Source organism: Rhinatrema bivittatum, chromosome 3, assembly GCF_901001135.1.
Source record: "Rhinatrema bivittatum chromosome 3, aRhiBiv1.1, whole genome shotgun sequence".
Lineage (NCBI taxonomy): Eukaryota > Metazoa > Chordata > Amphibia > Gymnophiona > Rhinatrematidae > Rhinatrema > Rhinatrema bivittatum.
In genome coordinates, this window is record NC_042617.1 from 107,750,356 (window position 1) to 107,763,776 (window position 13,421).

Below are 13,421 nucleotides of genomic sequence, written 5' to 3' on the forward strand. Positions count from 1 at the left end.
ATGGGTAAAAAACCATTTTATCCAAAGAAATACCTTTGAAAATTACCTTCTTAGAGGGTAATTTTCAAATTGATTTTTTTTGGGAAAAAGTATATATCTGCTGTCTGTAAATTATTCACTCAATGCTGCTAAAAGCTTCTATGTTGTTCTACAGTACGCATATTTGTAGCTGCACGGGGAGGAGGCATTCCAGTGGGGGCAGAGGTTAGGCCAGATACTTTTCAAGCAAACCTCTACCTAGAGAACAAGAAGGCGCAAGTGACTGTGTGTACTTTCTCCCAGCAGTAATTTTGATAGTGAAAGCCCTCACAAACTTTACTGCTGAAAATTGGACAAAGCCTGCAGGTAAAAAGCATATGCAGACTTTGCACCAATCAATTACCACCTTAATCAATAAAATGTCATTTTAAAATGTTTACTAAATGTTTGCAGACTGCAGCATACAATAATGAGTAGCTCGGGATTAAACAGTAGGTGATCTCCTGAAGATCACTTTTCCATCCACATGTCCGTTTCTTACCCTTTCTCATAATTACAAATTGAAATGGAAATTATTTGATTTCAAATATAATTAAGGTTATTAATTTGAATCTGGTTGACATATGAAAGCTACCCAGTCTGTTCTGAAAAAAATATATACTTTAGAAAGGGATGCACAAATTATATTTGAAAAAAAAGAGGACTGCATGACTAAATGCTACTTTAGCATCTCATTTTAAATGCTGAAAGATGAAGCCAAAGTAGAGATTTAACATTCCACTAGCTCCTACTATCTGCAAAGAATTGCAGGCCAGATCCTTAAGACAAACTAAACATGACAGGCCAGCTGAAAAGAACATGAGCCATCCTGTACTCTCAGTCAGAATGCTAAAACAAGACAATTCATGGAGAAAGGTATAACTGGCCTTTTTCATATACTTCCCGCCCTCATTTTGTATATTATCTTTCATAAAATAGTTGCGCAAGTTTCTTATGCAGTCATTTTAAAATCTTCATGATTCTGGGAGAAAAGAAAGAAAGAAAGAATCTGGACTCGTTGAAAAATTGTATATTGAACATCTGTGTCCATTGACCTATTCACTCTAAAAGCAGATGCAAAACTGAAAGAATGAAAATAAATTTGAATGTGTGGGAATTATGAATTCTTTGTAAATTTAATTAGTTGTATATTCTATCATATAATTAACCCAACAAGGTGTTGTATAGTAGAAAATAAATCTTTGTCTTAAATACCCAGACTGATGTCCAAATTTTAAAAGGTTGGGCCTTGTGCATGCTGCGCGCATTTTTGAAAGGGCCCAGCCACAAGCATAACCCCCATTATCCGCTGAAGTGCCAGGCCTCTCAAAATGGGCGGGCCAGGGGGGCAGTGCTTGGGCAGGGAGGGGCAGGGAGAGAGGTAGGGTGGGACAGCACCAGTTGACCTAGCTTGATGCGCTCTCTACTTAGCTGCTATCAAGCTAGGTTAAGAGTACAATGTACAAATCTCATCTTTGTGTACCTTTCAGCACTCCAAATAGCATAAAATCTTCACTGATGTCTACTGTGCTATTCGTATCTCTGACTGTGCAAACCTAGCCCACCATCAAAACCTCACCCCGAGTTCAGAATGGCCCCTCTTATAGTGGTATAAAAAGTAGACTAATATGTGTGTGTCCGCAGAGGTGCTCTCTCTCTCTCTTCCCATCCTCTCCCTTCTCCCTGCCCAAAACGGGATTTCCAATATTTATCATAAATCCCATTTTGGGCATAACACACAGCATAATGCCAGGAAAAAAGGTGTAGTTATTTACGGCATTAAATTGTGCGATACCATGTAGTACACTATCACACACAACATTAAACACCCCTCATTTTCATAAACTCTGCACAAACTCATCCTTTTTGACTAAGGACCTCATTTTCCAATATCGCATGCGATACCAAAAAGGGGTGTACCTTATGCTAATAAGCATGTGTATTGCAAATTGCACTATCAGCTATGTGAAAGGCTGTTATTGTAAGTTGCACTAGTAGCCCACTTTGTGTGGTTCATATGAGAGTGAGAGAGAGAGAGAGAGAGAGAGAGAGAGAGAGAGAGACTTACCATAGTATCTCCTCCCTAGACAGGTATTTGTATCCCTATGGGAGGCCCACCTAGTAACTCGAGGTGAGGTTTAAATATTAGTGTAGGGGGTGAGGAGCCACTTTCACATTCAACGTGAGACGTACGAACAGAACAGTGGTCTCTTGTGAAGATTTGATGACCTTCGGAGTGAGGAAACTCACCCAAAGATGAGATTTGTGCAATGTTCTCTCAACCTAGCTTGATGGACTCTCTACCTGGGTAACAACAAGCTAGGTGGAGTTTCCTCACTCACTCTGTAGGTCATAAAATCTTCACAAGAGACCACTGTTCTGTTCGTACGTCTCACGTTGAATGTGAAAGTGGCCCCTAACCCCCTACACTAATACTTAAACCTCATCTTGAGTTACTAGGTGGGCCGCCCATAGGGATACAAATACCTGTCTAGGGAGGAGGTACTATGGTAAGTCTCTCTCTCTCTCTCTCCCTCTCCATCCATCCATCCATCATGAACTGCAATAAACTCTTACCGGCCTAACACAAACTGATGAATGACTTCCTTAATGAAGTGCCTTCTAGTTCTTGTATTATCCAAAAGAATAAATAACAATTTCATATTTACCCATTCAAGTCCTTTCATGATTTTGTAGAATTCTATCATATCCCTCCTTTCGCCTTCTCTTCTCCAAGCTGAACAGCCCTAACCTCTTTAACCTTTCTTCATAGGGAAGCATTTCCATGTCCTTTATTTTGGTAGCCTTTCTCTGTACTTTTTCCAATGCAACTATCTTTTTTGAGATGCAGCAACCAGAAATGCACACAGTATTCAAGGTATGGTCTAACCATGAAGCAATACAGAGGTATTATGACATCCTCTGTTTTATTTGTCATTCCCTTCCTAATAATTCCTAAAATTCTGTTTGCTTTTTTGACTGCCACAGCACACTGAGCTGACGATTTCAGTGTAATATCCACTCTGACGCCCAGGTGTTTTTCCTGGGTGGTAGCTGCTAATATGGAACCTAACCGTGTAACTACAGCATATGTTATTTTTCCCTATATGCATCACCTTGCACTTGTCCACATTACATTTTATCTGCCATATGGTCACCCAATCTTCCAGTCTCACAAGGTTTTCTTGCAATTTCTCACAATCCACTTGTGATTTATTGTGATTTAGCTACTCTGAATAATTTTGTGTCATCTGCAAATTTGATCACCTCACTAGTCATACTTATTTCCAGAAAATGAATAAATATATTAAAAAGCACCAGTCCAAATACAGATCTCTGAGGCATGATACTGTTTACATTTTTCCACTCTGAAAACAGTCCATTTAATCCTACTCTCTGTTTTTTAACCAGTTTGCAATCCACAAAAGAACATCTCCTTCTATTCAATGACTTTTTAGTTTTCTTAGAAGCCTATCATGAGGGACTTTGTCAAATGCCTTCTGAAAATCCAATTACATCACATATATATTAAAACAAATTTTAATATGAGTTTTTGCCTCTATAGCCAAATTCTTTTCAAATTCTTTCAGCCTGTCTTATCAATGTTTTACTTTTAACTTGCCAATGCTTATGCTTTTTCATATTTTCTTCAGGTCTAGATAGGGCCGGGGGGGTGGGTTAGATAGAGGAAGGGAGGCGAAGGTGAGGGGAGGGCGAAAGCGAGTTCCCTCCGAGGCCGCTCCGATTTCGGAGCGGCCTTGGAGGGAATGGCGGCAGGCTGCGAGGCTTGGCGCGCGCCGGCTACACGAAATCGGCAGCCTTGCGCGCGCCGATCCAGGATTTTAGCGGATACGCACGGCTACGCGCGTATCTACTAAAATCCAGCGTACTTTTGTTTGCGCCTGATGCGCCAACAAAAGTTCGTGAAGGCGCGCTTTTTGAAAATCTACCCCACTATGCGGGGTCCCCTGCTGCATAACTTTACTTCTGCTATGGAGAATGTGCAAGTTGTAAAATAAAAAAATCTAGACAGAGCAGCAGGGTTTTAAGAGTCGGGTCTAACAGGTGAGAAGGGCGTTTATTAAACTAGGGGAGTTTGGAAGTTCTATCCCTTAGCTGGGTGAAGTGGGAACGAACTGGGTAAATGGCTAATGGTATTGGCATGCGTGATTTTTAAAATCCCCCCACTTGTGTAGTAGAAGCAGCATTTGCACGAATAGGTGCATGTCCATTTAAAACTGCGTACACATGTGTTTATGGTCAGGCTATTTTATAACATGCGTGCTTATACACACATGTTATAAAATGGCCGGCATCCTGGGGCTGATGAAGGTGCAAACATGTGCACCCACATGCCTATTTAAAAGTTACCATCATAGTTGGTGCATTTTATAACTTGCGTGTATTGATTTTATTTTATTTATTTATTTATAGCTTTTTTATACCGACGTTCATTTGCACATCGCGTCGGTTTACAAGGAACAAATAAAATAAAATGTTGTGAAAGGAGAAAGAATTAGAAATTACATTTCAACTTTGCATAAGCTTGGCGGCGAGCGCAAGCCCCGGGAAGCGCATATGTTCCGGGATTTTGAAAAAGGGGCGGGAAAAGGGCGGGGCCAGGGGCGGCGGTCGGGGGGGTTCCGAGTCCTCCAGCACAGCGGCCGTGCTGGGAGGATGGCGCATGCAAGTTACGCCTGCCTCAGGCAGGCGTAAAGAAGATAACAAAGGTAGGGGGGATGCGAAAAGAAAGTTCCCTCCGAGGCCGCTCCGATTTTGAAATAACCGATTTCAGAGAGGCCTTGGAGGGAACAGGGAAAGGCTCGGCATGCGCAAGGTGCACAAGTGTGCACCCCCTTGCGCGCGACGGCCCTGTATTTTATAACATGCGTGCGGTAGCGCGCGCATGTTATAAAATCGGGTGTACATTTGTGCGTACCGGTTAGTGCACACAAATGTACCCCGCGCGCGCTGTTTTAAAAATCTGCCCCAGTGTGATTAAACATTTAAATTGCATTTTTATATACATTGTGTCAAAAACATAGGTGAAACAGGAGAGAAACTTTGTACAGGAGATTTTTCTAAAGATACTTGGGTTTGATGGCTTGATAGTTGGTGATGGGGGGAGTTTCGAAAAGGCCTGTTTGAATAACCAGGTTTTTAATTTTATTTTTAATTCTGTGTGCTGGGTTCTAGTCTTAATTCAGGGGGCATTAAGTTCCAGATGGAAGGGCCAGCAAGTGATAGTGCTCGTTCCCTGGTGGAGTTGAAGTGGATTAGTTTAGGTGAAGATATGTACATGGCTCCATTGTAGGTGGTCGTTTAGCCAGTGTATGTTTTGGTTGTGTAGGGTCTTATGTATTATTGTAAGACTCTTAAAGAGAATTCTGGAGTGGATTGGGAGCCAGTGGAGGTCTTTTAGAATGGGCAAGATATGGTCTTTTCTTCGTGTATTGGTGAGGACTCTGGCGGTGGCATTTTGTAGCATTTGGAGGGGTTTGAGGGTTGTTGCAGGGAGACCTAGTAGTATGGTGTTGCAGTAGTCTATTTTAGAGAAGATTATAATCTGGAGGATGGTTCAGAAGTTATTTAGATGTAGGAGGGGTCTTAATTTTTTTTAGTACATGTAGTCTATAGTAGCAGTCTTTCATTGTTGTGTTTATGAATTTTTTTAGATTGAGTTCACTGTCCAAGATAACACCTAGGTCGCTTACATCTTGCGCGACCAGGTGTTTAGGATGATGGGCATTGATTTCGGTAAGGGTCTTTTCCTTTAGGGTGTGAGATATTATTAGGAGTTCGGTTTTGGAGGTGTTCAGGGCCAGATTCAATTGGGTCAGCAGTTGGTTGATAGCGGTGAGGTGAGTTTCCCAGAGTTGGAGAGATTTAAGAATAGATTTAGTGATAGGGATTCGAATTTGGATGTCATCTGCTTAGATGAAGTATGTAAGTCCTAGGCTGGATAGGAGTTTGCATATGGGCAGCATGTAGATGTTGAAAAGTGTAGATGATAGTGAGGAACCTTGGGGCATGCCTCGGGTTAGTTTGATAGGTGCAGATTCACTATTTCCTATTTTGACCTTGTAATATCTGTCTTCTAGATAAGATTCGAACCCAGTCAGTATTACAAAATAAATAGGTCTAATATGACTTACACCAGATAATTAGCAGGTGTAAGTTGGAAAATGTACGTGTGTAAGTGTCTTTAAAATAGCAACTTACTCAGGTAATAGTTGGCCGTGCCTGGGAATGCCTTTAGATTGCCCCTTTTTTTACACATGCATATGTGTACATGACAATGAAAAAAAGACACTTTGGGACAGATTTTCAAAGGGGTACGTGCATAAGATACGTGCATAACCCCGAAAAGCTGTCCCTTCCACCCCCTGCACTCGCCGAGCCTATCTTGCATAGGCTCGGCGGTGCGCACAAGCCCCGGGACGCGCGTAAGTCCCGGGGCTTTCCTGGGGGGGGGGGCATGTTGGGGTTGTGTTGCGGCCAGAGCGTCATCGGGGAGCGTTCCGGGGCGAGGCCACTGCCGATGCATCATCGGGGGCGCTCCGGGGGCGTGGTCGTGGCCTCCTGACCAGCCCTCGGGCAGGCATAACTTTTGAAATAAAGGTGGGGGGGAATTAGTTAGTGCCGGGGGGGCAGGTTAGTTAGGGGAAGGAAAGGGAAGGTGGGGAGTGCTGGAAAGAAAGTTCCCTCCGAGGCAGGCTACGAGGCTTGGCGCACGCAGGCTGCTGATTTTGTGCAGCCTTGTGTGCGTCAACCCCGAATTTTAAAAGATACTCGCGTATCTATTAAAATCCGGCGTACTCTTGTTTGCGCTGGGTGCGTGAACTAAAGTACGCGCTCGCATACTGTTTTAAAATTTGCCCCATAGTTTAGGCTTTTATAAAATACAGAATATGCGAATAGAGGCTTCTTATGCACATATATGCTAATTTTTATGCATGTAACATTCTGAAAATTCACTTTAAAGTTTGTCAAAGGATTTTTATTGAAAACTGTTTATTTTATGTTTGAATATATTTAGTTACATTTTGTCTAATCATATTTTTTATTTTTAAGTTTATTGTGATATGTTTAGTATTGCTGGTTTGCTGGAAGTGTAAAATAGCAAATTTAAATAAATAAATAACTGCATCTCTGAGAGGTGTAACTACAATTTTTTATGAGATAGCATTTGTGGAGCATTTTTCATGAGTAGTTTGAGTTTGTGTTCCTAGTTAATGAGCTACTTTGCATAATGTTTCACCACAGTCCCTCATAAGCATTAAAATTACATCAAAATGTGCAAAAGAGAAAGTTTGCATGCTGAAATACCTACTTACTTTGATTGTTAAATAGACCAATAATGTGCTTTATCCCAATGGCACTAGTAGCCCCTTTCACATGGTAGGGACAAAGGCGGCCAGTGCCATTTTGACTAATAACAGTCGTTAATCTGGGAGCAGAAGGTCACTCCCAGGCCCCCTGCTAGACTACCAGGGATTTTTTGTGAGTTTTGGGAGGGTCAGGAGGGTCCATATTTTAATAAATGGGCAGGGTTGGGGTGGGTTCTGGGTTTATTTGTTTTCTTTTCATAAACAAATTCGGATAAACTAAAGAAAAAAGATCCATGGTGGACCTGAAAGGGCGGACCCCTGGACCAAAAACGAAACCCTAACAAAAGTTTTTAAAGGTTCCACCCCATTGTCCACTAATACAAACTGACCATATATGAAAAAACAAAAAGTGTTACCTAGTAGCAATAACAGAGCAGCACTTGTACCAGTGGGATATCAAATGCAATGAGAGTAAGTCAGGATGTGCAGCCCATCTTATCAAGGGTAAAAGTACATTTATATTCTCTAGATATTATCAGTAGTTGCAATTGCAGTTTATTAAGCATTTACATTCTTGCATCATTGCATTTTAGTTTTCTTTTGTCTTATTACTTCAACAGGGACTTGGAATTTGTTTTCTAATAGAAAAAGAAACATTTATATGAAACACATCAATCTATTCTGCACAATATAAAGCAAAGCGCTGGCTCTGTGTAGCATATGATCTGGCACCGGTGTATTGTCTACAATCCTTTTTTACAATACATAATTAAATATACAGGTATTTACTGTAAGTACATACAAATATTATTCATACAAGTCACCTACCACCAACTCCTGTTTATATGAATTGCTTTATTTTGTGCATACTGGAAGCCTATTGCAGCTCCTAAAGTGGTGACACTGAGCTGGAATCTGGTTGTTATAGGCAACAGACCGTGGTGGTAAATGAAGTTCATGCTGAGGAGAGGATGACGACTCACTGCGGGCTCCAGGGATTAGTCCTGGGGTTGTTTCCATTCAGTATTTTTTTTAAGACATATAGAATGAAAGCTAGAATGAAAGATGTGTATTTTAACAGATAACAGTAAGATTTGCAAAAGAGTGCAATAAATAAGCAGAGATTTAAGAAAGTTTTGTAGAAAGTTCAGGAATACAGTGGCAAAGATTTAATGCAAAAAATGCTGAATCCTGTTGAATTTTATAGTGCAGAAAACTAGGAAAGCAGTAAATGAAAGGAGGTGAGCATAGTCAAGGAACTGGAGAGCTATCTAGGAGTGATTATATCCAATGACCTTAAGACTGACCAACAGTGTGATAAGATAGTTTCTTTCTATGCTACTGTACATAGAAAGAAACACAACCAGCAGGAGAAAAATGAAATTCTAATACCTCTGGGCAAATGAATGGTGTATTGTGCTAATTGGAGGCTAAATCTCTGACAGCATAGAGACAGTATAGAGAACTATCAAAATAGTTCAAAGAAATATAGGATCATAGAACATGACGGTAGATAAGGTCTGGAAGGGCTCATCTAATCTGCCCAAAATTTTTATAAGGTCAAAATTAATGACTCAAATATTTGTGCCTATAGTGTCCCAGTGTTTTTCAGAAAACAGGAACAAGGCTTAAGACTGAAATAAGCACATTTATTAGCATATGCAGCTTAAGGTCAGTGCAATTGCTCTCACGCCTTCTTAATCTGCTTTAGGGTTGCCAACTGGCTCCAGATTTTCAGCACAGGTTGATCCAGTTCTGATTTTACTCCCCTGCAAGCAGGTACTTATAGTCTTGATTTTCTTAGGGAATGCAAAAGGGAAATCAGAATGTCCCAGCATGCAATGGGGTAAAACCAGGACTGGATCAACCTGTCCTGAAAATCTGGAGCCAGTTGGCAACCCTAATCTGCCTGTGTATATAAAGTCTGAACCTCTGATCCCCTGACAGCTTAGTGGTGCTATCCCTAAAACCTGGGCTGGAAGGTGGGTAGAACTGAACAAACAAATCTTGATAAGGATTACTGGAAAATATCTCACCAGTACCCAGGAGGTAGAAGGGAGTGATATCATAGAGACATTAAACAAATAGAGGTAGATTTTAAAAGCTCAGCACGCATATCAGTTGTTCGATTTGCACACAAGTCGGGCTTATGTGCACCGACCAAAATTTAAAAGCCGCCCTGCTGCACATGTATCTCCCACTGTACACATATCTCACTCAATTTTCAAAATGGGAATGGTCTGGGTAGGGCATGGGTATTTCAGGACATGGCCAATAGATATACACATACATACTTATATGCCCTGGCACGTGCCCAGGTCCTCTGCTGTGTAACTTTATTTCTGTTATGGACGAGGTGTAACTGTAAAAAAAAACAAAAAAACAGTCATTTTGGAGGAGTTTAAAGGTTCCGGGGTAACTGGGGAGACTTCAGGCTATTAAACTAGGGAGGTAGGGAGTACTAGCTCAACACTGGGTGAACTGGTAGACAAACTGGTGAAACTGATCATGGCATGGAAGCGCGCCGGTTCTAAAATACCCTGACTTATGCGGTAGAAGCCTGATTTACATGCCTGAGTGCACGCACATTTAAAATTGTGTGCACATGTGCGCATGGCCACTCTATTTTATAATGTGCGTGCAAGTTATAAAATGGCCGTGTATTTGGGCACGCACCAGCATACATGTGCCAAAGTGTGAATGTGAACCAGTTTGAAAGTTACCATCATAAATAGTATGGGAGATAAGTATGTTTAGTAGAAAGAAAGTTGTAGAGCAAGGGGGTCTTAGTATGAAGCTGGAAGTGTAAGTGTATGTTTGTACAGCAGTGCGAATGTCGTGCAGTACTATAGAAATAATAAGTAGTAGTAGTAAAAAGTGTTTTTTCTTTTTTTTTTTAAATGGGATACAAGCATAGAATAGCCTCCCAGTGGAGATGATCAGGGTCAGATTTAAGTTGGGTGCACCCACAAACACTGTGGATGTTGTTCCCTCATTCACCTCCTGGTTGCGCCTGCTCAAACCCTCCACTCTCAAGATGGGCACCCACCTCTCCCTTCCTTACCTCTAAGTCCTGGGGCTGTCCCCACAGCAGCACCAACCAGTATGGGGCTTCCTAGATCTGTGGCACCCCCCATTCCTCCTCCTGAATGGGCTTCTTTTTACCATGGAAACCCATGTAAAGGGAGGGGCACTGCAAGAGGTTCCGCACTGAATTTTTGTGGTTACTGCAGCTGCAGGGGATAGGCTGTGGCAGCAGCCCTAGATTCCAGTATGGCAGTGACAGCGATGCTTCAGCTCCTAGAACATGGGCATCAGAGGTAGTTGCCTATGCCTAAATCTGGGCTTGGAGAAGATGAAGACACAAACAGTACTGGGATTTAAAAAAGTGGAGAAGTGGAACAGAGAATTCATAATGATAGAAAACAACAGGTAACGTGAGAGATCCAGTAGGGTTTGGGATATTGCAGTAGTTAGGAAAAATGTAAAGTAGAAGACTGTGAAGTCTTCATCTGCCATCAATGTCTATATTTGTTTAATTAGTATTGTAACTTTTTAAAAATCTATTTGACCACATATAGGGGTAGATTTTTAAAAGGTGCGTGCGCTACCTGGCGCGCGCACATGTACACCCAATTTTATTACTTTTGTAACAATTGTGCATCTTGCGTGCGCCGAGCCGCGCTGCCTTCCCCCGTTCCCTCCCAGGCCGCTCTGAAATTGGTGGCCTGAAAGGGAACTTCCCTTCCCCCTAACCTGACCTTCCCACCCCTTCCCCTAACCTTTCCTTCTCCTAGCCACTGTGTCGGAGGCCTCTGGCCCCGCTCCGCCCCCGTCCCTTTAGTAAAGCCCTGGGACTTATACGCATCCTGGGGCTTTATGCGCGTTGGCGGGCCTTTTTAAAATAGGCCCGGTGCACGTAAGACCGGTTATGCATGTAACCTTTTTAAAATCCGGCCCATAATGTTTTTTTTATTATTTACATAAGTTAATTTGCCAATCCTCCTAAACTCTTAGAGGTCCATATTCAGTGGTACAGTAAGGAGCACATTTCCTAATGAGGTTAACTTTCAAAATGGCACCTGGGCACACATTAGTGCATGTGCATCAGTGTGCGCCCAGGGACACAGCAATTTTATAACTCGTGCAAACATATGCAGCAATGTTATAAAATAGCCTGAATGTGTGCACATGTGCGCCTAATTTTAAGTGGGCATGGCCTAGGTGCGTAAATCCCATTTCTACTGCATAAATCACATCCAAGCCATGACCAGTTTCACCAGATCATCCATCAGTTTGCCCAGTGTTGAGTTAAAAACTCCAACCCCCCCCCCCCCCCAGTTTAATAGCCTACACTCTCCCCAGTTACCCAAGACCCTTTAAACCCCTTTAAAATGGCTGCCTTTTTTTTTTTTACAACTTACACCTCCTCCATAGCAGAAGTAAACGTATGGAACAGTGGACCTGGGGGTGCCTGGAGCGCATAAGTATTTACACGCACATCCTTGACTCACCCTGAAATGACCACCACCCCTTTTTAAAACTGAGTGAGATGTGTGTGCAGCGGAAGATCCATGCTCATCTGGGCGGCTTTTACAATTTGGTGGGTGTGCTCAGGCCCAACTTGTGTACGCATCTCCCAATTTTGGTGTGTGCGGGGATTTTAAAATTCACCTGATATTGTGTAATTGGTCTTGAATATGCAGCGAGACCAGCTCACAAAAATCTCACACTGAATATATTCATGCATAACTTTATCCAGATTATACTTCGGCCTTCTATGTTTTCCACTAGACATACATGCATAACTTTACCCACCCAGCACTGAATGTACACACATAGACAGGATAAAGTTAAGCCCCTCCCCTGGAAAACCTCCATAGATGTCTCTTCTTGTCTGGAAAAACTTTGTGTGTACAGAAAGATATACGTACAAAGGGCTTGATTTTCAAAAGCATTAGCCCACCAGGTTTTACAGGTATAAATGCACTTGACCCATATAAGTGAACTTTTAAAAATTGCTTCAATATTTGCCATTGATGTTGCAGTCTGGGAAACTGCGGTTCGAGAGTGGACCCTTGAGCCGAACCACCCTGGGTAGAGTAGCTCGGGAGGCGGAGCCACAGGCACAGGTCTTCACCCGGGAACCAGGAACCCCCCAGGAGGAGCCCGTAGGGTCCTGGAGCCTTGGGACTTAGGAGACACATGCAAGGACCTTCACCCGAGAACTGGGAACCCCCCAGGAGGAGCCCGTAGGGTCCCAGAACCTTGGGACTTGAGAGTGCTGATAAGCTCTTTACCCGGGAACCGGAACCCCCCAGGAGGAGCCCGTAGGGTCCCAGTCCCTTGGGACTTATGCACAGTGTCAGTCTCTCTAGGAAGGCCTGGGCAAGGAGTAGGCACAGAGTCCAGCAGCAAGAGCCAATAGGCCAGGGAGCACAGAGCAAGCGGAAGCAGGGTCAGAGTCAGTAATGTCTTGAATGGAACTTGCAGGGTGCAATATGGAAGCCAGCAGTGAGTAGGCCGGAACCTGGCAGGAAGTAGAAGGTATCAGGACCCAAGACAGTCTGGCAGCAGTTCCAGCCCAGGCCTGCGTAGGACGCTGTCCGGAGGACAGGAGCACAGCAGCTGCGGCGGCAGAGAAGCCGTGGACAGAGGCAGGCGGCAGGCAGCAGCAGAGTCAGGAACGAGCAGAGGTCGGTGGCTGGCGGCAGGCAGAAGCAGAGTCAGGAGCGAGCAGAGGTCGGTGGCTGGCGGCAGGCAGAAGCAGAGTCAGAAACGAGCAGAGGTCGGTGGCTGGCGGCAGGCAGGAGCAGAGCAGAGGTCGGAGGCTGGCGGCAGACAGAAGCAGAGTCAGGAACGAGGCAGAGGTCGGTGGCTGGCGGCAGGCAGAAGCAGAGTCAGGAACGAGCAGAGGTCGGTGGCTAAAGCAGTACAACGGAAGTGCAACTAAGAACTACACACTGTAGCGACCCTCGTTGCAAGGCAATGAGAGGACTGAAGAACGCCGGTTATATCGGGCTTGGGGCGTGGCGTGGCCAGCTCAGGCGGGGACAGGCTTCCGGTGAGCGT